The sequence below is a fragment of the Perognathus longimembris genome, unplaced genomic scaffold, assembly GCF_023159225.1.
Source record: "Perognathus longimembris pacificus isolate PPM17 unplaced genomic scaffold, ASM2315922v1 HiC_scaffold_1262, whole genome shotgun sequence".
NCBI lineage: Eukaryota > Metazoa > Chordata > Mammalia > Rodentia > Heteromyidae > Perognathus > Perognathus longimembris.
The window spans coordinates 22,243-45,394 of NW_025956246.1; the positions used below are offsets into that span (position 1 = coordinate 22,243).

General features: G+C 39.7%; 1 long non-coding RNA gene across 1 annotated transcript; it reads right to left on the reverse strand.

Moving 5' to 3' along the window:
* Window positions 1-12,474: 12,474 nt before the first annotated feature.
* LOC125344507 lies at window positions 12,475-21,796 on the reverse strand. The gene is made up of 6 exons (XR_007209576.1): window positions 21,574-21,796; window positions 19,669-19,799; window positions 16,184-16,382; window positions 14,455-14,520; window positions 13,494-13,553; window positions 12,475-13,188 (listed from the first exon to the last, which is right to left on the reverse strand). It is a non-coding gene; the product is annotated as an uncharacterized LOC125344507 (long non-coding RNA).
* Between the last annotated feature and the right edge of the window lie 1,356 nt (window positions 21,797-23,152).

Here is a 23,152-nt window from a genome sequence, read left to right on the forward strand (position 1 = left end):
GACTGCAGGCAGGAGCTATCAGAGCCTGCTTAGATGGGTCATTTGTAGCTAAGCAAACAGTGGTAAGATAACACTATTTACTTATTACATCATGAGTTCTGTATCTGTCTAAATAGGACACTCCTTCATGATCCCACTAAGTAATGCTTCGTTAAAAATATTAAGAATTTGAGGCTGAGGATATGGCCTAGTGGCAAGAGTGCCTGCCTCATATACATGAGGCCCTGGGTTTGAATCCCCAGCACCACATATACAGAAAATGGCCAGAAGGGGCGCTGTGGCTCAAGTGGCAGAGTGCTAGCCTTGAGCAAGAAGAAGCCAGGAACAGTGCTCAGGCCCTGAGTCCAGTCCCCTACTGGCCAGAGGACATGCATGAGAGGGAAAGGGGACCACACCAGGGGCAAATAGACCCCGGACCCACACGGAAGGAGGTATAGAGCTAGCCGGCATGTATGTTCCTATAAAACAAGGATAAGCAAACTCTGTTGTTGAAGTTACATTTAAAGTTCTAGGTGAATTTCCTTTGGCGGAGGCCACGTGGCTACTGTTTATGTTTCTGGTACCCTGGGTACTGTATATATGCCTACCTGATCTAGGGAAGGGAAAGAAAAACAGGGTATGGCATATCACAAGAAATGTACATACTGCCATATTATGTAAACTACTGTACCCCTTTGGCACAACACCGTGTCAAAAACTTTTTTAATTAATAAAAAAAGAAATGTGCAAACTGCACTATTATGTAACTGTTCCCCTTTTGCATGACAAAATTTAATTAATAAATAAAATTTTAAAAAAGAAAAAAAAGTAATAATAATAAAGGAAGAAGGGAGGAAGGAGAGGGACATGACCCAACTGATAGAGTGCTTGCCTAGTGAAGCAGAGACTTAAATCCAAACCTCAGTACTGAAAAAACTGGTAATAAATGAAACAGTTCTTTGTTGTCTGATTGTTCTTTGAAACTGAAGAATCCCTGAGCTAGTGTCGGTGGTTCCTGTGTGGGTTGTGAACAGTGGCTCCAACTCAGCTTCTCTCTTCTTTTTGTAGACATCACAATGTCACCTATAGATGAACTTCCACTCGACGTGGGGATTCAGTAGGCGTTCTTCATATCTCAGTTAAAACTTTGCTATGGCCAAGCTCTGGGGACTAACATCTGTCAATGTAGCTACCTACTGAGAAGGCTGAGAGCGGAGAGTTGCGGTTCAGGGCCAGCTGGGGCAGGACAAAGTTCATGGGATTCGTATGCCCAAGTAACCACCAAAAATGGAGGGTGAACTCCAGCTTAAGTGGTACAGCACCAGCCTTGTGCAAAGTAACTCAGGGACACCCCCCATGCCCGGAGATCTTGCCTTGAAAATACTTATTTTAATAAATACGTTAATGCATTTGTCAACTCGTGCTTCTGAATTTTGTCTACTAAGTAAAATTCTTGTTCATTTATGTAACAGCTCTTTGGCCCTCATACACAAGCAGAAGTTGTGAAGCATGATCTTATTATTGATGAAAATATAAAGAATTCACCTTACAACAAAGATCATATACAAATAGCTAACAGACTTGATCCACATTGGCTATACTCAAATGTTCTTTATGGCAGCAATACTCTTTCAGAGAAATTATTAAATATTTGTTCTTTACATCCCTCTCCAGTAGAATGTTCTGTGCTAAGAAGGATGTTGTGTGCTTCAAAATAGGACCTATGATCCACACATAGTGATTGAGAATCTACTTTTATATTTCACAGAAGATTAAAAGTTAGTTAACATGGGTAGTTCCTGGCTGTCATGTAGAAAAGCACATTCAAGAGTTGTGAATGGCCAATCAGTTGATACATAATTACTAGGAAGTTGTGTTTCAACTATGCAGAAACAACTTATCTATTTTCACTGTGATAGCAAATAGCTAGAATTTTTATTAGGGTTTAGAAATAATTATAACTATTATGAATTTTTGACAGAAATCACAGAGCCACTGGGCACTAATATCCAATGTATTGATGCTGCATAGTGGATTGATATGGAGAGTTTCTGCTCTGTCCGTGGCTGACATTTCAAATGCTCAAAAATGATCATTGATTTGGAAATCCAAACCTATAGTTATTCTGAGAAACGCCATGTTCTTTTTTCAAAATTCGATCATTCCTCTATAAATCACCCCTCTATAATATTAAGGAACGCACAACATTAAAGCTTCAAAAATGCTTGAAGGGTTGTTTGTGGCAGCAATTTCCAGAATTCCTTTCTACTCAGAAGCCAGAAATGGAAAGGTTCTTGACTCAAACCCAGAGAAGGAAATTTAGTGAAACACTATCTCAATCAACAAGCTTGATATCACTGTAATACAAACACATGCCTCCCCACGCCAGTGTAAGAAAGAGATTCACATTGTAAGGACAGCTCTCAGAAAAACGTCAGAGTTCTACTTACAAATAATGCAAACAAAAAAGCAGTGAATGCCTGAAGTAAGAGAAAACCAAACGAGCATGTAAAGGCCAGATTCCCATCCCATGACTGCAAAAAAAAATATATATGGAAATTTGAGTTAAATAAAAACTGCAATTCCTTGACTTCTTTCAGAACACCTCTTCACTGTGTCTAATGAACTGCAACTCCTAAGATCACAGCTGTTTTTTTTTTTAATCCCATGGTAAGAAAGATGCTCTATCTTGATGGTCCAGCTTACTTCTACTTGCTAATACCCCTGTAGAAACCTTCTGGAGTGCTGTGAAATAAATGATATTTGTGCTCAGGCTGCTTTGCAGACCTATGCTTCTTTAAGTGTCATCTGATTTGCAAATCTTTTCTGTATGATCCTAGAAAAGAGAAAATTCACCCCCATACATTTCTTATAACTTTCCTCTAGAGGAATTTAAATAGAAATTATAATAATGTTACTTTTTTCACGTAAAGGACAAAAATCACTGATGGGATCAGAAGCAAGACTTAACAGATATTAAAGCTACATAGAATACAAAGCATATAACATTTTAACAGTACTATAATAGATATTATCTATAAACTCAAGAACATATCAGTTTCAATATTTTGGATGATCTTAGGATTTCAAGTCAGGGGTTTATGTTTCTCTTTTTATTTTGGTTGTAGAATTGACACACAGTGGGCTACAGTTACATGAAGGAAATGAACAAGGAATGTAACTCTTTTGGAACCAGGTCTCCCCTTCCCTCAATTTCTTCGGGTTTTTCCCTCCCATTCCCACCTCACAGTGTCTAGTGAGTGTCTCTGTTGTATTTGTTCAACCTTGTCCCCCCTTTTCTGTGCTCTCCATTACCCTCCAAATAGAAACTAACAAACGAGATTACAGGAAAAGGAAACAAACACAGCAACAATGGCAGCTAAAGATGTCTCCTGTTTCCTTTTCTTGGAGTTTATTTCATGGAATATTATTGAGCCTTGGCCAAACGCTCCTAGGCTATGCTCTTTTGTCCTCACTGTGTGAGTGTCTGTAGTCTTATATAAATTATCAAGTCCCAATATGTGGGCATATATATACATATATATAAACACATATACATGTACACACACAATTATACACACACATACATTAATCATTCAGTGCGCCAGCTCTTGACCACTTAAGCCAATCCACTAGCACCCTGAAGATTTTTTTCTCATGAGAGCACCATTAGGAAATGCTTATATAACTGATTTAATTTAGATCCATATTGACAATGATAAAAAAAAACATGGGAATATTGAATGACTTACAAAGACTGTCATTTCATGACGAATTTTTTTTTCTCTGTTGGTTTTGATTTTGTTAGATTATCATCCTGTTGTGCTTCTTTCTGCTTGATTCTTTTCTTCCGTTTTCATTTGGTGTCTCAGTATTTAGCTGTGGTTCGTCTCACACCGATAACCTTTATTCCTCAGCTTCCCAAGTGCTGTGTTTGCAGGCATGTGCATATGCACAATGTGCATTTTTATTTGTTCTTGTTATTTGTGTTAATGCTGGTTTATTATCACAGAGCCTGGGTGCTGTCCCTTAAGTCTTTATTGCTCACAGCTATTGCTGTTCCCCTTGAGCCAAAGTTCCACTTTCGGTACTACTCAGGCCTCCAGGGAAGAATTACAGTCATGAGACACTAACACGCGACAGGTACTTCCCTTAATATAAAAGTTCATCTTAGTTTTAGAAATTTTAACACCTTTTGATATTTCTAAACATTATTAACTATTATGTTGGTTCCTTATCTACTTGATAGCCTCAGAAGATAAACACAAATCAAACATTATCATTATGTATTTAGCTTTTTCAGAATCTAAAATATATTGCACCATTTAAGTCTAATTATACTGATAGGCTATTGCATCAGTAAGATAATATCAACAAGTATTTAAATTTCTACATTTAATTGTAGCTGCCCCATGATTGTATAGCAGGTCCGTCTGTAACGGTCATAGAGTCCCCATCCTTGTAGACACTACAGCTAGTTGGAAAGCGCTTTCTTGTCATATTTTCTGTCCAACTTAGGAAACAATATCCTTAAAGCCAAATGTATCTATACTCCGGAGAGTAATTCATTCTTGAAAAATATATCTAATGTGAGGCCTAAGTCAATTCTCCTTAACCTATTCTATCTACTTAGTTTCCATTTATTTTTCACAACCCTAGAATTCAAATTGCATCAAAACAAAACATGCATTATTTGATTTTTTCACTCTCAGGTTTCTTTCACAGCTTAATATTGATGACTCATTTTTCCTTATTCTGGACATTAAGCCAAATTTTCTCATCATACATATTTTATTAGTGAAGCAAGATGAAAGCAAAAAATAAGATAATAATATAGAAATATTAGATTAATGCATGGTAACCCAAACCATCCACCTATTGTCACTAAAATGGTTGAAATTGTAAAATGATCTCTGGGGGCATAAAGATTAAATGTATTTTGAATTCTTAATATTTTTAATGAAGCATTACTTAGTGGGATCATGGAATGTCCTATTTAGACAGATACAGAACTCATGATATAATAAGTAAATAGTGTTATCTTACCACTGTTTGCTTAGCTACAAATGACCCATCTAAGCAGGCTCTGATGGCTCCTGCCTGCAGTCCTGTCACTAGGGAGTCTGACACTGAGATCCTGTTTCAAAGCCTGAGTCGGGGTAAAGTTGGCTTGGAATTCATTCTCAACTAAGAGCCTTGGTGTGTGCTCCTCCTTCCAGCTGATTCTGTCTGTAGCTGAGGAGAGTGTGTTTCCAGTGCAGCCCAGGAAACAGAACGACCATCAGACTCTCTATCACTGATATGGGACAGGCCTATGGTGCCACAACCCATGCAGAGTAGCAGGCGCCTCCCTCCCCCTCCCCTCTGCTGGGGCTGGGCCCTCTCCTCTCTGTCTCTGGGGTGTGCGGTTCTCCTGGGTTTCCACTCACCCCCCCCCCACCAAATACACGTGAGTGCCAGGGCAGTTGACAAGTGTCATCCTCCCCACCCACCCCGCTGCTTGCTCATGCCTGGGTGCACCATTGCTGGAGAAACCCTCCTGTGGCCCTGAGTTCAAGGCTCATGACTGGCAACGCAAAGGAACCCATTCTGAGCTGGGTTTTGTAGAGAACCCACAGTAGCCTGAGCACGAATATCATTTATTTCACAGCACTCCAGAAGGTTTCTACAGGGGTATTAGCAAGTAGAAGTAAGCTGGACCATCAAGATAGAGCATCTTTCTTACCATGGGATTAAAAAAAAAACAGCTGTGATCTTAGGAGTTGCAGTTCATTAGACACAGTGAAGAGGTGTTCTGAAAGAAGTCAAGGAATTGCAGTTTTTATTTAACTCAAATTTCCATATATATTTTTTTTTGCAGTCATGGGATGGGAATCTGGCCTTTACATGCTCGTTTGGTTTTCTCTTACTTCAGGCATTCACTGCTTTTTTGTTTGCATTATTTGTAAGTAGAACTCTGACGTTTTTCTGAGAGCTGTCCTTACAATGTGAATCTCTTTCTTACACTGGCGTGGGGAGGCATGTGTTTGTATTACAGTGATATCAAGCTTGTTGATTGAGATAGTGTTTCACTAAATTTCCTTCTCTGGGTTTGAGTCAAGAACCTTTCCATTTCTGGCTTCTGAGTAGAAAGGAATTCTGGAAATTGCTGCCACAAACAACCCTTCAAGCATTTTTGAAGCTTTAATGTTGTGCGTTCCTTAATATTATAGAGGGGTGATTTATAGAGGAATGATCGAATTTTGAAAAAAGAACATGGCGTTTCTCAGAATAACTATAGGTTTGGATTTCCAAATCAATGATCATTTTTGAGCATTTGAAATGTCAGCCACGGACAGAGCAGAAACTCTCCATATCAATCCACTATGCAGCATCAATACATTGGATATTAGTGCCCAGTGGCTCTGTGATTTCTGTCAAAAATTCATAATAGTTATAATTATTTCTAAACCCTAATAAAAATTCTAGCTATTTGCTATCACAGTGAAAATAGATAAGTTGTTTCTGCATAGTTGAAACACAACTTCCTAGTAATTATGTATCAACTGATTGGCCATTCACAACTCTTGAATGTGCTTTTCTACATGACAGCCAGGAACTACCCATGTTAACTAACTTTTAATCTTCTGTGAAATATAAAAGTAGATTCTCAATCACTATGTGTGGATCATAGGTCCTATTTTGAAGCACACAACATCCTTCTTAGCACAGAACATTCTACTGGAGAGGGATGTAAAGAACAAATATTTAATAATTTCTCTGAAAGAGTATTGCTGCCATAAAGAACATTTGAGTATAGCCAATGTGGATCAAGTCTGTTAGCTATTTGTATATGATCTTTGTTGTAAGGTGAATTCTTTATATTTTCATCAATAATAAGATCATGCTTCACAACTTCTGCTTGTGTATGAGGGCCAAAGAGCTGTTACATAAATGAACAAGAATTTTACTTAGTAGACAAAATTCAGAAGCACGAGTTGACAAATGCATTAACGTATTTATTAAAATAAGTATTTTCAAGGCAAGATCTCCGGGCATGGGGGGTGTCCCTGAGTTACTTTGCACAAGGCTGGTGCTGTACCACTTAAGCTGGAGTTCACCCTCCATTTTTGGTGGTTACTTGGGCATACGAATCCCATGAACTTTGTCCTGCCCCAGCTGGCCCTGAACCGCAACTCTCCGCTCTCAGCCTTCTCAGTAGGTAGCTACATTGACAGATGTTAGTCCCCAGAGCTTGGCCATAGCAAAGTTTTAACTGAGATATGAAGAACGCCTACTGAATCCCCACGTCGAGTGGAAGTTCATCTATAGGTGACATTGTGATGTCTACAAAAAGAAGAGAGAAGCTGAGTTGGAGCCACTGTTCACAACCCACACAGGAACCACCGACACTAGCTCAGGGATTCTTCAGTTTCAAAGAACAATCAGACAACAAAGAACTGTTTCATTTATTACCAGTTTTTTCAGTACTGAGGTTTGGATTTAAGTCTCTGCTTCACTAGGCAAGCACTCTATCAGTTGGGTCATGTCCCTCTCCTTCCTCCCTTCTTCCTTTATTATTATTACTTTTTTTTCTTTTTTAAAATTTTATTTATTAATTAAATTTTGTCATGCAAAAGGGGAACAGTTACATAATAGTGCAGTTTGCACATTTCTTTTTTTATTAATTAAAAAAGTTTTTGACACGGTGTTGTGCCAAAGGGGTACAGTAGTTTACATAATATGGCAGTATGTACATTTCTTGTGATATGCCATACCCTGTTTTTCTTTCCCTTCCCTAGATCAGGTAGGCATATATACAGTACCCAGGGTACCAGAAACATAAACAGTAGCCACGTGGCCTCCGCCAAAGGAAATTCACCTAGAACTTTAAATGTAACTTCAACAACAGAGTTTGCTTATCCTTGTTTTATAGGAACATACATGCCGGCTAGCTCTATACCTCCTTCCGTGTGGGTCCGGGGTCTATTTGCCCCTGGTGTGGTCCCCTTTCCCTCTCATGCATGTCCTCTGGCCAGTAGGGGACTGGACTCAGGGCCTGAGCACTGTTCCTGGCTTCTTCTTGCTCAAGGCTAGCACTCTGCCACTTGAGCCACAGCGCCCCTTCTGGCCATTTTCTGTATATGTGGTGCTGGGGATTCAAACCCAGGGCCTCATGTATATGAGGCAGGCACTCTTGCCACTAGGCCATATCCTCAGCCTCAAATTCTTAATATTTTTAACGAAGCATTACTTAGTGGGATCATGAAGGAGTGTCCTATTTAGACAGATACAGAACTCATGATGTAATAAGTAAATAGTGTTATCTTACCACTGTTTGCTTAGCTACAAATGACCCATCTAAGCAGGCTCTGATAGCTCCTGCCTGCAGTCCTGTCACCAGGGAGTCTGACACTGAGATCCTGTTTCAAAGCCTGAGTCGGGGTAAAGTTGGCTTGGAATTCATTCTCAACTAAGAGCCGTGGTGTGTGCTCCTCCTTCCAGCTGATTCTGTCTGTAGCTGAGAAGAGTGTGTTTCCAGTGCAGCCCAGGAAACAGAACGTCCATCAGAGTCTCTATCACTGATATGGGACAGGCTATGGTGCCACAACCCATGCAGAGAGGAAGGCGCCTCCCTCCCCCTCCCCTCTGCTGGGGCTGGGCCCTCTCCTCTCTGTCTCTGGGGTGTGCGGTTCTCCTGGGTTTCCACTCACCCCCCCCCCCACCAAACACACGTGAGTGCCAGGGCAGTTGACAAGTGTCATCCTCCCCACCCACCCCGCTGCTTGCTCACGCCTGGGTGCACCATTGCTGGAGAAACCCTCCTGTGGCCCTGAGTTCAAGGCTCATGACTGGCAACGCAAAGGAACCCATTCTGAGCTGGGTTTTGTAGAGAACCCACAGTAGTAGTCCAAGTCACAGCTTGATATCTATTAGTTTTGTTTGCTATTAAACATTGTGAATCACTATGAAAATGAAGTGTGTCAAATTAATGGATTGTACTTTTCTTCTCTGATCACGTCATCATAAGTTGGGTGGAGAGCGATGGCTCACACCTGTCAGCACTTGGCACATGGCCCTGGGGACCCTTCAAGTTCCAAGGCAGTCCACGCCGTGCAACAGCTTCTGGGCCAGCCTGGTAGACAGGAGCCCTTGGCTCAAAGCTCAATTTATCTCATTCATATTCATGATAAGTGGATTTAATTTGGCAAGTGTGTACAGTATATATTTTTTTATGTCACTAATGTAAACTTGGTGTCCTTGAAACAAGATAAAACGTTTGGTCATAGGGATCATCTATTTTCTTGCCTAAGTATATAATTCAAATTATATTTTTCTACATGTTTTCAATGCTGTATTGATGAAATTAAACCAACAATGTTACTTTGATTTTAATTTGTATCACTTTTGGAGTGATCATGTATACAGCTCTCCCTCTCTCTCTCTCTCTTTCTCTCTCTCTCTTTCTCTCTCCCTCCCTCCCTCCCTCCCTCCTTTCCTCTCCTGGGTCAGGGCTTACATTCCAGGCCTGGAAGCTGTCCTTGAGCTCTTTTGCCAGGGCTCTAGCACCTTGACCCATGGCGCCACTTCTAGTTTTCTGGTAGTTAATTGGAGACTTTCCTTCCTGGACCAACTTTGAACTGTGATCCTCCAGGATCAAGCAACCCAAGCAGCCCAAAAAATTTTAGAAGAAAAAATTTAAACAACCAGAATTACAACCAGAATTAAAATTTTTATTGCTATCAAAAAATTACAGCATGCATTTTCATGTTGTATTTTAAATATTGCCATCACTCTAACCAAAGTATAAGTGTATCTTGTTAAGGAAATAGATCACAAACTTTATGCAAAAAAAAACCCAACTATAGAATTATTTTTCATCTCATAAACAAATGCCTTCAATCTGGTCTTTGAAGTATTTTTGGGTGGAAATCAAAGGTTGCTTACTCTAATTCCAGGTTTATAAAATATGAATGTGTTACAAAATTTGTAGACAGGAATTTGATAACTCAATAGAGCATATTTTGGGGAAGGATGGTCTCGATTTTACAGTATTTTAAACTGACTTTATTCCATATAATTTTCTAATAACGTAAGCTTTCCTGTTCACTGAGGAAGAAATTCTGGTAGCTCCATAGGCGTCTGAGATCTGCCTGATTAAAGTTGATGCCAACCCAGGCGGACACAGCAGACTCCTTATCACCCACCATCTGGGCTGCTCCCGTGGTTCATCATCCTCACAGTGGGCGTGAATTCGGGAGGACCACGGTTCCAGGCCAGCCTGAGCTGAAAAGTTCCTGAGACTCTGTGAGCAGCAGAAGCTCGATGTGGCCACACTGGGCTTCACCAGAGCAACCGAGTCGGAGTTAGGAAGGAATGTACACAAGGAAGGAGGAGGCTGAGCAAACACGGTTGGCTGTGTATCTAGTGATGAAGTAGAAAAAAGTGAAGTTAATAAAAGTAAGGAAAACGAGAAAATAAAAGTAATGAAACATGCAGACATTAAAAACCTATCATTAGAAAAGAGACTCTTTCCATTGATTTGGGAGAGCTTGGACAGGTTCCCCTGTGTGCACTAAGCAGCCTCTTGCTGGAGCCTGTAGGGCTGTCTTGGGGTGTCAGCCTTCCTGTGGCCTAGTGGAGCTGGGATGTGGGGTGTGTGTGGAGGGCAGGGGGGCTGAGGCCTGTCTGGAACCAGTAGCTTCTGCAGAGGGGCAGGGCTGCTTCTATCTGCCCTTACCTCAGGAAGGGAGAACTCCTGCATTGGGGGAGCCCATCCTGCCCTGGGGGAGCCCATCCTGCTCTGGGGGAGCCCATCCTGCCCTGGGGGAGACCCTCCTGCCCTGGGGGAGCACTCCTGCCCTGGGGGAGCCCGTCCTGTCCTGGGGGAGGCCATCCTGCCCTGGTGGAGCCCGTACTGACCTGGGGGAGTTCATCCTGCCCAGGGGGAGCCCATCCTGCCCAGGGGGAGCACATCCTGCCCTGGGGGAGCCCATCCTGCCTTGGGCACAGCTTTTCCTCCTCAGATTTCTTTACTGGGTTGAAAATGGGCGCTGCTGACTCAGCCTCAGGTTTCCTGCTGGCTGCTCTGGCAGGGTTGGTGGGCGCCATCTCCATCTCCAGAGGTGGGGAAGGGCTGCCTTCCAAAGGCTGCTCTGGGAGGGAGACTGAGGGGGTCTAACCCAGTGAACTCACGATTTCCCTTGGGTTTTTGGTCCATCTGCGACTTGTGTCTGTCTGTTTGCTTGCAGCCAGGTTTCCACATGCACTGGAGGTGAATGGAAAGTGAGTACTCTCTCCCCTCTCTCCTTCCCTCCCTCCCTCCCTCTCCCCTTCCCTCCATCCCTCTCTCCCATTGCTCATATCTTGGTTTTGCCTCCTGCTCTGGCTGCATTACTGCTGTCACCGCCTCTGGAGCGCCCTGGGCTCAAATCCGTCTTCTTAAGCAGGCTTTCTCTCTGCCCTGCATCTCTGCACTGGTTTGGCTCCCTGGATGTGGTTCTCTAGTTGTGGACTTTTGCTTGGAGAGAGCTCAGTTAGTGCCTGGCTGTCCCTCTGCCCTCTTCCTCCATCCCCTAAAATTCCCCTGCACAGAAAAGGAGGCCGCTAGTAACCTCATGAGACAGCCTACAGAATGGACAACATTTGCCAGGTCAATGCTGGACAATGGCTTAATATCCAGAATAATACAGAGAACTCAAGAAACAAAACCTTGTCAGAATCAATACTCAATGAATACATGGGCCTATGAGGTAAAGAGACATCTCAAAGGAAGAAATAAAAATGGCCAATCGACACATGAAGAAATGCCCAATATCCCTGGCCATAAAAGAATCCAAATTCAACCAACATTGAGAATCCATCTCATTCCAGTTAGAGTGGCCATCACCGAAGATATTACCAACATGTCCTGGCACAGGTGTGAGAGATAACTAACCATAACCTACTGCTGGTATATACACTTGTTCAACTATTGTGGAACATTTGGAGATTCCTCAAAAACCTAAACATAGGATGTCTCCATGATCCAGGAATACTACCCCAAAGACTACAAATCAGGATACAGCAAGGCTACTTACACAACCATGTTCACTGATGCACTATTCAACAGAAATAAGCTATGGAAATAAACCCAGATGTGCTTCATGGATGAATGGATCAACAAAATGTCACATACACACACACACACACACACACAAATTTTACTCATCTGTCAGGCAGAATGATATTTGTAGAGAAAGGGATGTACTTAAAAAATATATTGTATGTTGAATCTTACTAAAGTCTTCACAAGAATGAGATTCCATGGTCTAATCCTTTTGAATAATTACCAGTTAGGCAACATGAGTATCAATACCTGAAACATGTTTTGACAGGAAGGGTGCAAGAGTTGGAAGCTAAAATGAGGACTGACCCAAAAAAGTGAAAAGAAATAATGAGCAAATACATTCATATTCAATGTATACACATGAAAGTGGAACACAGAAATCTTATTAGACAGTTCCTCCTGGGTAAGTGGGGACAGAATTTTGAAGAGGTGATTCAACTTAACATGTCTTCTATGATGATCAAGATAGTATCTGCATCTCCTAAACTTGAAGATAATTTTTAAAACCCCCAAATATTAGTTCAAAACTTGAAGTTTAGCCTGGTGTTGTAGTTCACACCTTGAATCCCTGCTACTCAGCAGACTGAAGCAGGAAAATGCACAGAGCAGAGTGCCATCCTAGCTCTAAGTAGATGAATTCTTCACTAAGTGAATACATAACTAATTTTTAATATATATCAAATGAAACAAAAAGGAAAATACATCTTTGTTATCACAGAATTGATATTTAATTCCACTAAAGCATTAATGTCAACTTTGTGGTTCAGGTTCGACTTAAACAATGGGCATTTTGACAGAACAAGTAATCATTTTTGCATAGAACATCTACCTGAAGATTTGTTTTGAAGCAGTTCAAAATAGTATAAAACTTTTCATTGCAACATATTATTAGAAATATTATTTTTACAACATTTTATATCTTTCATCTACTAAGAATAATTCCAATAACATTCAGAAATAACATTATCTTTTAAGATTTCTGTTATAAGATAAATTTTCTTTTATGAACCTAATTTATACATTCTCCTTAAAAATGCCATGTAATCATCAGTTGCCACATGTGAATCTCGACTTCAATAGTACATCATAGAGCAGAAGTTCTAGCAGACCCAGACTCAAATCTATATTAGGTGAACACAAAACAAAACATGAAAGCATTATAGTCTTTATCTCAAAGACTTTTAGTTAAGTAAGCATGTGTTAGTAAACTTATGGAGGATTATATAAATGTTAATAAGAATACAATTATGGGCATTGGGTATGGTCAGTTATGTGTATGGCAGAAGGAGAGAGAGAACTACAATACAAAATGATATTCAAATGTAATTAAACCATATTGGTGACTAATTATTATGTGGCTAACTGTGAAGTTTCTATATATTTGGATTTATTCATTAACTCAGCAACTATTTATTCAACCACTTACACAAGCACTGAAATTCAAGATCACGATATACTCCATTCTTCATCAATCTCTTCCTTGCTTCTGGAAAATGAGATCAATGGGTGATTTCCAGGCAGAACTATACTTACCATAACAAGTATAAAGGTACTTGAGCACAAGGATGGGATGTATTTCTCAGTTTTGTGTCAATGTGAATGCATTTTGTTGTAGTTATTACATTAATAACTGAACTTTGATAAGGAGGGATGTAATCCATACAAATTGCTAGACATTGTAAGTAGTTCACACTGACTAGAGTTACAGCAATGAAGGGTAAGTAGAAAGCACCAAGGCTGAATAAGTTGATGTGCATAAACTTAATTTGAATATTTGCCTTTCATACCAAGGAAGTTGGAAATTTCATGAGTGCAAAAGATAAACACGGGGCTCTGGATATGGCCTAGTGGCAAGAGTACTTGCCTCAAATACATGAAGCCCTGGGTTCAATTCCCCAGCACCACATATACAGAAAATGGCCAGAAGTGGCGCTGTGGCTCAAGTGGCAGAGTGCTAGCCTTGAGCAAAAAGAAGCCAGGGACAGTGCTCAGGCCCTGAGTCCAAGGCCCAGGACTGGCCATAAGAATAAAAAAATAGAAATAAATGAATATAAAACACACAAAAAAGGTAAACACTTATATTTGGAGACATTTAACTAAGAAGTGGAGGATGCCTTTCTTTGCTAATAGTCTGATAGTTTCAAGAGATGACAAGTGAAGAAAGTGGTGAGTCACAAAAGAAAATGCACATGAACCTTGATAGTTACTACAGTGACGAAAGACACATGGGAAGTTATTCTACATGAGGGGTGTTGGTTTTTATCCCTTCCATTTGAATTTTAATTATATGTTGTAGGTCTGTTGGCCAAATAAAAAGAAGGGGTGCTAATTGCTTTGTCTCAGAATATCAACAGACCTAAATTAATTTATAAAGTTTGGCAACATACCTCCTTGTAGTCCACGAGTTATAATTCTTCCTTCATACATATCTTGAAATAAGCCACATATGACATCTATTATTTGAATTCAAAAAGAGATATCATCCTGGAAATGACTTACACCTTATGAAATCTGAGCTTACATGAGGATGTAGAGACTAAGACAGTTTGAAGAAAGTTGTGAAAATGTCACCCATGTAAAATTAATCTACATTCACTTTATGTAAAAAGTATCCCTATATAATGCTATTTAATCTGCTTAACATTAAAATGAATACTTCTATACTAATTATGCTCCGAGTATTCACTAATGTATACACAATACAACCTATATTATATATTCAATGCATTTTCAATGCAAGTCAATGGTTTTCACCAAAACTGCTTTCTTTCCCCGCACAGTTTTAACATCAATTACTTGTAAAGGCTGTTTCACTTATCTTTCACTTCATATATGCCTATAATGTACCTTATTCATTTTTCCTGCATCCTTCACAATTGCTTCCTAAACTAAATTTAATGCATTTCCTATTTAAGTTTTTATACACGTATGTAACATATTTTGATCAACCTTACCATTGCTTATATTCTCCATTCACTCTCTTTTCTCTTACCATCTCCACACGCTGGACAAGATTTTATAGTTCAGTCAGTCACTTCTTAAAAGTGTACTCTACTTATCAGAAGGGTTTCACCATGGTATTTCGTCCATGCATATATTGTACTTGGATGAAATGTGCCCTGTATCCACCTTTTTCCTAAATATTTAATCACTTATTTCAAGTTAATGAATCTTTTGCTCAAAAGAAACTTTCCATTCTCTACTTAGCAGATCCTAATGACAATACCAAAATACTTGTTAGTTTGATCAACATCTTTGGAAATACAGCTGGATAGAGAATTCAATATTCAAAACTCACTAATCTTTCTATAGTCCAATAATGAATAGGTTGAAAAAGAAATTGAGAATAGCAATAACTTCCAAAACAATTAGACACCCATAAATAAGCTTAACAAAGGGATTAAAAGACATCAATAGTGAAGTCTATTAAATAATGACTTAAGAAATAGAAGAAGACATCAAGGGATGGAGAGATCTTCCAAGACCGTGGAATGGCATCATTCAATCATGAAAATGACAATATTGCCAAGCATTGCAACTTACTTATTTTTACAAATACTCATCAAAACCCCAATGCCATTCTATATAGAAATAAAAAGCCATTCCAAAAATTCATGGAAGAGAATTAAAGTCTCTGAACAACAAATGCAATTGTGGATGTATCATAATACTAGGCTCCAAAGATATAATAACCAAACAAGTGTGCTACTTGCAAATAAAAATCCTACAAACGAGACCCAAAGACCAATGACACTCTATAAAAAATTAATAAAGCACACAGCTTCAGCTGTATCGTTTTTGACAGTGGAGATAAAAACAAAGCCTTGAGAAAAAACAGCCTCTTCATAAATGGTGCTGACAGAAAAGGTTATCTCCTTCAGGGAGACTGAAACAAGACCCTTCTCTCTCACGCTTCTCAGAACTGATTCAAACAAGGAGACATAAAACCACACAACAGCAGCTATCTGGTATTTGACAAAGCCTTGTTGCTGTTAGCTAAGCACAGATTATTTTGATCTTTACTTGACATGCAAAATCTATTTTAGTTCTCAATAGTTGCGCAAGTCAATATCAAGAAATCTAGCAGACATGAGACTCAAAGTGAACATAACTAACCTGCAGTGCACAGTCCTCCCGGCTCTAGTGGAAGATTGTGTGTATGAGCCTAGGTTACCACCTCTTCTCTTGGAAGAAAACTTTTTGAGTTCACAGGAAGTATGATTTCCAACACTAGGGCAAAAATGTTGGACAGACTCTGCTCTACTGGCTCTGGAAATGAGGATTCCTCTTGTCCTCTTCCAGTCTCTTAGTGGACCTGTGAAAATCCAAAAAGCAAATGCCAAATCATTCCTTTATATTAACAAAGTAGGACTATTTAACAAATACCTATAAAATAAAATTTAATTTCTTTTAAATTTTATTTTTACCATCAGTATTTGTAAGAAAATTTCTGTTTCAAACAATTTCATCCTATAGAAGTACACATATATTTACAGGAAGATACCACTCTAGAAAGTCACCCCCCCCCCCCAAAAGTAAGGAGGACAGAAGTGGCTTTCAATGATTTCTGGGTTAATAGGTTTCCCTTGCTTATGATAGGTCATTACTAAGACAATTATTCAGAAAATGTTTAGAAATGCCTGTTTTTCAAGTATGACTGTGTCAGAAGATTGGTGTATTAATTTGGTTGTCACTACTAGCCATTTTACCATGCAAAACATATGTTAAATCACCATACTGAGGAGCAAAATCAAGAATCACATGATTATGTCTCTGGATGTGGAAAAAGTGTTTGATAAAATCCAGCACCCATTTATGATGAAAGCTTTGGAGAAACTAGGATTCCAGGGAACATTTCTGACTATAATAAAGTCTGTCCATCACAGTGTAAAAAAAGACAAACAACTACAAAAGCAATACTTGCAAAACTGTTTGGTATAAGTGAACTGAACACCTGGTGGGGGGGAGGAAAAGGAGGAGGAGAAGGGGGGTATGAGGGACAAGGTAACAAACAGTACAAGAAATGTATCCAATGCCAAACGTATGAAACTGTAACTTCTCTGTACATCAACTTGATAATAAAAATTTGAAAAAAAAAATGAAGTCTGTCTATGACAAACCCACAGCAAGCATTATACTTAATGGTGAAAGTGAAAGCCATTTCCTTTAAAATGAGGAGCACAAAAAGGTTGTCTGCTCTCTCCTCTCCTTTTCAACATAGTACTGGAATGCCTAGCCAGAGCAATAAGGCAAGAGGAAGACATAAAGGGGATCCAAATAGAAAAAGATGAAGTCAAACTCGCTCTCTTTGCAGATGACAAGACCCTGTATCTTAAGAACCCAATAGACTCTACTTCCAGATTACTTGAGGTGACCCAACACTTTGGCCATGTAGCAGGATACAAAATAAATTCTCAAAAATCAATGGCTTTTCTCCATGTCAACGACCTGAAGAGCAAGGCTGAAATCAGGAAAGCAACTCCTTTGGCAATAGCCTCAAAAACCATAAAATACTTAGCAAATACCTTAGCCAAAGAAGTCAGAGACCTCTATGATGAAAACTTTAAAAACCTGAAAAAGGAAATTAAAGCAAAACTAAGGAAATGGAAAAACCTCACATGCTTCTGGGTTGGGAGGATTAACCTTGTGAAAATGGCAATATTGTCAAAGGCTATCTACAAATTCAATGCAGTACCCATCAATATCCCAACACTATTCTTTAATGAAATAGAGGAAGCAATCCAGAAATTTCTATGGAACAATAAACGACACCAAATACCAAAAGCTATCCTAAGTCAAAAGAACAGTGCTGAAGGAATTACAACACCAAACTTCAAGTTGTATTACAAAGCTATAGAAATAAAAACTGTCTGGTATTGGCACAAGAACAGGCCTGAGGACCAATGCAATAAAACTGAAGACCCAGAAATGAACAAGCAGACCACGGCTACATAATCTCTGATAAAGTAGCTAAAAACAGGATGGAAGAAAGATAGCCTCTTCAACAAATGGTAATAGAAAAGCCAGCTCAACACCTGTAATAAACTAAAACTAGATCCTTACATAACACCCTGCACCAAAATGAATTCTAAATGGATCAAAGACCTTGAAGTAAAATCAGATACCCTAATAACATTGCAAGGAGGAATAGGAGAAACACTTGGGCTCCTTGGCACAGGATGAAACTTCCTTACTAAAGGCCCAGAATTGCAACATATCAAAGAAAAGTAGGACAAATGGGACTGCATGAAACTGCAGAGCTTCTTCAGGGCAAAGGACATAGCTGCCAAGATAAATAGAACGTCCACACATTGGGAGAAGATCTTTACCAGGGATACAATAGTAAAAGGCCTCATATCCAAACTATATGTAGAAGTCAAAAAAATAAATTCCTCCAAAACAAATCCTCAAAGAACCAAAAGCCCCCTCAACAAATGGGCCAAAGACCTAAAGAGAGACTTCTCTGAGGAGGAAATGAGAATGGCCAAGAGACACATGAAGAAGTGCTCTACATCACTGGCTTTAAAAGAAATGCTACTCAAAACAATACGGAGATTCTACCTAACACCAGTAAGAATGTCCATTATCAGCAAAACTAATAATACCCAATGCTGCAGGGGATGTGGCCAAAAGGGAACCCTACTACAGTGTTGGTGGGAATGTAAGCTGGTTCAACCACTCTGGAAAGCTGTATGGAGATTCCTCAGAAGGCTAAACCTAGAGCTCCCCTATGACCCAGCAACCCCACTGTTGGGCATCTACCCAGAAGACCACAAGCAAGACCACACCAAAGCCACCAGCAGAACAATGTTCGTCGCAGCACAATTTGTCATTGCTACAATATGGAACCAACCCAGATGCCCCTCAGTAGAAGAGTGGATCAGGAAAATGTGGTACATATACACAATGGGATTTTATGCCTCTATCAGAAAGAATGACATTGCCCATTCGTAAGGAAATGGAAGGACTTGGAAAAAATTAGACTAAATGAAGTGAGCCAGAACCAAAGAAACATGGACTCTGCGGTCTCCCTCACAGGGAATAATTAGCACATGTTCAGGTTAGTCATAAGAGAGATCACGGTAGCTCAGTAGTTATGACCATATGAACACATAAGATGATGCTAAGTGACAAATGAACTCCACATTATGGAAACAAGTGTTATATCGTTGTTGTAATTATTTTCAACATGCCATGTGAAACCGTAACCTTTTTTTTTCCTCTCGTATTCCCTTCCTTTAGTTGTACCCCCACTATTGCTCTATCTCATCTGAGTACCGTGCATACTGTATATACTGGTATTAGAACTAGGGAAGGGAAAAGAAATATCAAAATTGAGAGACAAAGGATAAAAAGACAAACGACTCCAAAAGGAATACTTACAAAACCATTCGGTGTAAACTAACTGTACAACTCATGAGGGGTGAGGGGAAGGGGGAGGGGAAGGCGGGGGAAAAATGAGGGAGGAGGTAGCAAGTTGAACAAGAAATGTACTCACTGCCTTATGTATGAAACTGTAACTACTCTGTAATTCACGTTGACAATAAAGAAGGAAAAAATAATCGTACTGAACATACAACACAAAATACAATTAAGAATACCTGAACTCTGGTATTTAGGAAAGTCATTTAGCAATGAAAAGAAATCATCTGGCTCCCATTTGCTGTCACCATGCATACATTCTTTGAGATATCCAGCTTTCAGCGTGAGGATTCACTCAGAACAGCAACATCTAGGGAGGAAGATGGTGACGTGGAGATTAAAAGACCACAAGCAGCTCTTAGCCCATTACATCCTCACAAGGCGTCCAGGGTGGGACCTGCCGGTTCTGCCTTCCTCACACTCCCCAAACCTGACCAGAGATTTATAGTTTCATGGCTTTGGAAATTATATACCTTCCCATTATCATGTAATTATTTTGTTATATCAGTTGAGGACAGCCTGGTTCTGCACACTCTCTGCTGGTAGCAAGATCATAGTCAAGATCAGCTGTTGAGCTACAAACTGACAACTAATTAGCTATATGTCTAAATATGAGAAAAATATGCACATGAAACTGAACTATGATGAAGGAATTCAACAGCAGTAGACTAGTCTTTTATAAGTATCAGTGAATCAAATTCCTTCAGAATATTAGGCTAACTTCTATTTACTTTTACTTCCCAGCCACCTCACTGTCTCACTGCACATTATGCTTTTGAGACAAGTAGCTACATTTCGTTAGTATGATTCCACTTTGACTTCTATAGCTTTATGGTCTGGACCTTTTCGTAAATCTCAAGCCTATGAGAAGGCTCTGCATGGCTATTTGTAGGTGTCCTTGAAGATCAATTTTGTGAAGATTTTGTCTTATAGAGTCAACATCCCATGTCCATGAGCATGTCTAAAGTAATTATATTGTTTCCCATCATTTCTGCCTCAGTGGTTCACAATTTAAAATATATTAACATGCTGCTGCAGCTTAAATTTATTATCTTATCAACTGCATTTCATCTGAATGATGTGAACCTAGTTTTTGCTGTTGGAGATTGCACACTACATATTATGCATATGACATAAATATTCTCACACCAATCAATGCCCTCATATCTGACCCATTCTTATTTTAGTCCTCTAGTTATATGGTACCTCATAGAATGACAAATTCAATATTTTCCCATTAAATACATGACATCAGGCAAATATTAGAAACATTTAAAAATTTGTACAACACAATATTTAGGGTTTTCCTAGTAGTCTAGATGTTTGCCAACAAGTCTTAAACAAATCAATTTTCTAGTGAATGTAGGTATTCTGATATAAAAATTAATGCATAATACTGATGAAAATGAACTCTTTCCTAGGAAAACAGATATTTCATGTTTCTAAGTGTTACTAATCAGAGAACTTCTCGTATACCATAATAAATTTATCCTACAGATGTTTATTTATATATTTAGAACAATATTCCTCTCTAGCAAATCATTCAAAAAAAGTCAGGGCAGGAGTGGCTGTCAATGGTGTCTGTCTGGATTCGCAATTTTGCCAGCACCATTTGTGGATGAACCTATCTTTCTTCCATCCTTTTTCCTTTCTTTCTTTTTTTTTTTTTTTTTTTTTGGCTCCCTTACCAAAAATTAGGTGGCCGCGGGTCGGTGGGTTCATTTCTGGGTCTTCAGTTCTAGTCCACTGGTCCTCAGGCCTGATCTTGTGCCCTGCCCAGGAAATGCACTAACTGCTCTGCAAGCTCCCCAGTGGGAAGGTTTAAACGGAAAGATGTCCCCAGTGTGCGCTTTTCCCGCGTCTTTATTTCATGTGTGTGATGGAGGGCCAACCACAGCCAGGTGCTTCCAGCCAGTCTTTCAGGGCTCCGTGACACGTGGATCAATCCCATCTCTGCTTCAACACCTCTTGTGAGTCAACACACCCACCCCCACTGTCCTGGGCAGGATGGCTCTTCTGGGGTTGAAGTTGATGAGATGACAGAGAGCGCGCCTGGGGATTTTCCGCCAATTCATTTCACTCACCTGCATGGAGAACGGCACCTGCGTGTTTCCTCCAGAGGCTGAGCTGGCTTCCTCTCTTGCGGTCTTCACTGCGGTCCTCCCTCTAGCATTGCCTGGGTGGCGTGGCATCCACTGGTTCTCCCTGAGATCCCTGTCTTGTCCTGGTTGAGGGTCTAGACAGTCACGGCTGGGATGGTGCGTTGCCTCTTGCGGGCCTCCGGGTAGCTGCTTTGTGCTGCTGGGGTTTGGGATCCCTGGCTCTTCCCACCAGGAGAACGAGCGCGAGGAAGCAAAAAGGGGGAATCAGGAGTGTGACCGGGACACCAGAGTCCAGGTCATCAAACTGTGGGCAAAAATATTTCCCTTGCTACAGGAATTCTAGGAAATAACTTAGGGCCAACTTGAATTTATCCATTTGTTTTTAGCACAATTTTTGTGCATGCTTATAATATCTAAAACTTATTGTACTTATGTGTATACACATCAAATAATGATTTGTTGTCTTTAGTGCATAAAAGCTACTCTAACTGTCAAGGGTTGGTCATATTATCTCAATCACGTTAAACCCAAATAAGGGGAAAAAAAGCAGTAAACAACCAAGGCGACTTGGTTACTGGTAACGTTCAGATTCTGAACACATGGGGTTAATCAGGATGGCATGCACAAGTTAAGATTGGTTTTGTTCGCAGCGACTTCATTTTGTTTAAGAACAACGTTGTGTTCAAAATGTTGGTTATGTTATCAAGACTTATCCAGGAATGTCTTCTACATGGATACTGAATTTCAGACCTTTGAGATTGTTAAAAGAGGTTAAATAAAATCTCCTAAGTGCTCAAATAAAATCTAATTATGAGCTCTTGGCTTTAAATATAGTGCAAAGATTTTAAAAGTTCAATCTAAGATTTGCTGCAAAATATCTAAAAAGTAAAAATTTTAAATACTCATTGTAGCAAACCTTAAATCATCAGTCAAATTAGCCAGTATACGTGTCATTCTAAATTCTAAAGATACCACAGAAGCAGTCTAATTTAACCTTAAAATAAACACTAAAAACCAAGCATTTTGGGCTGGGGATATAGCCTAGTGGCAAGAGTGCCTGCCTCGGATACACGAGGCCCTAGGTTCGATTCCCCAGCACCACATATACAGAAAACGGCCAGAAGCGGCGCTGTGGCTCAAGTGGCAGAGTGCTAGCCTTGAGCGGGAAGAAGCCAGGGACAGTGCTCAGGCCCGGAGTCCAAGGCCCAGGACTGGCCAAAAAAAAAAACAACAACAACAAAAAAAAAATCCAAGCATTTCACCTTAAAAAGTTGGTTAAATATAAACATTTCTTCAAAAAAATGGGATGTTTGGTCTCTGGTTAGGTTAACAGTAATTTAAGCTTATTTAAAAGGTTTGTCAAAGATAAAGATTAACACACAGAGTCAGAGCAAGCTATCTATTCTCTGCAGCAATGAAAGTATTTGAAAGAAAAATATTACTTATCAAGGTAATTGCTTGTGTACTATTGATACTGTCAAGTTCTACCGAAACTTAAAAAGGCTAAATCTGGCGCGCTTTTTCTTTGCCATTTTCCCAGCTCCAAACTAACTTTTTTTTT